General features: G+C 48.0%; 1 protein-coding gene across 9 annotated transcripts in view; it reads left to right on the forward strand.

Moving 5' to 3' along the window:
* RIMBP2 (RIMS binding protein 2) overlaps window positions 1–1,299 on the forward strand; it is a 94,566-nt gene that overhangs the window by 11,505 nt on the left and 81,762 nt on the right. The gene's annotated exons all lie outside the window — the stretch shown is intronic.

A 1,299-nucleotide genomic window follows, 5' to 3' on the forward strand; every position in this document is an offset into this window, starting at 1 on the left:
TGCAGGAAGGTGAAGCTCTGCACATCCTCCTGTCCCGTCCTGCCTGGGCTCAGGGCAGGCTCGGGGGATGCTCAGGGAGCTGCTCCTGCTGCAGGGAAATGAAATGAGGAGTGCTGGTTCTGCTGCAGGGAAATGAAATGAGGAGTGCTGGTTCTGCTGCAGGGAAATGAAATGAGGAGTGCTGGTTCTGCTGCAGGAAATGAAATGAGGAGTGCTGGTTCCTGCTGCAGGAAATGAGGAGTGCTGGTTCTGCTGCAGGGAAATGAGGAGTGCTGGTTCCTGCTGCAGGGAAATGAAATGAGGAGTGCTGGTTCTGCTGCAGGGAAATGAAATGAGGAGTGCTGGTTCTGCTGCTGGCTCACACACACTGGCACACTCATGGCCTTGCTGAGAGCTCTCCCCCTGTGCCACCAGCGTTTTGCCAGTTATCCAAAGGTGAAAATATTCTTATTTGTGCTCTCCATGGCTGGATTCACTCCCTCCCCATCCCCAATCCATCATTTGTTTGTGAGACAGACTAGGGGTTTTGTCTGAGCTCTTGGGGTGGAGCTGGCCTGGAGATGTCAGGTCTCACCTGTTCCTCTCTGGTTATAAATCATCGCTGATGATTTTTCCTCTCAGCCTGGATAGAACAGGTGATTGCTTTTGACCTTAAGGTCTTCAAAGTGTAATTTCTGGGGATGTTATGACTGGGATCTGAGTTATGCAGACCTGTGATGGGTGATGCACAGGAACCTCAGATCTGCTGCTACAACCTTAAAAATAAAGAAAAATTCCTTTCTTCAGCTGAGAGGGAATTCTGGTCCTAAAAATCCTGCTGAGAATCAAGAGGTTGCTGGAGGTTTCTGAGGAAGGATTCTTTCAGAGAAAATCAGGCCAGGGTTTGCCTTTTTTTTTCCCCTAGAGTTTAGAAGAGAGAGTGTTTTTAAAGACATCCATTCTCTTCCTACATGAACAGTGCCTTGAATTCAGCGTGCTGTCTGCTCTGGAAGTTTATTAATGTAATCACTCAGCTGCAGATAGTTAAAACATTGGAGGAATCAGGCTGGCAGGGAGCCTAATCACTGTGCAAAACCAAGCCACACCACAGCAATATTAACCTTTCCCGTCTGGAGCTCTCTTAGTTTCCCTCTAGTGTGCTTATCTAAGCCTGCCAGCAGAATGTGCAAGGTAAAGACTTTCAGGAGATGTGCTGGGGTGGGGTTTTTTGGTTTATTTTCAATTGGAAGGATGCATTGCAATATTTGTGCTAACAGCTTTCCTGCAGAGATGGAATGTGCTCTGTGGAAGGTGAGAGGG

Source organism: Parus major, chromosome 15 (genome assembly GCF_001522545.3).
Source record: "Parus major isolate Abel chromosome 15, Parus_major1.1, whole genome shotgun sequence".
Taxonomy (NCBI): Eukaryota; Metazoa; Chordata; class Aves; order Passeriformes; family Paridae; genus Parus; species Parus major.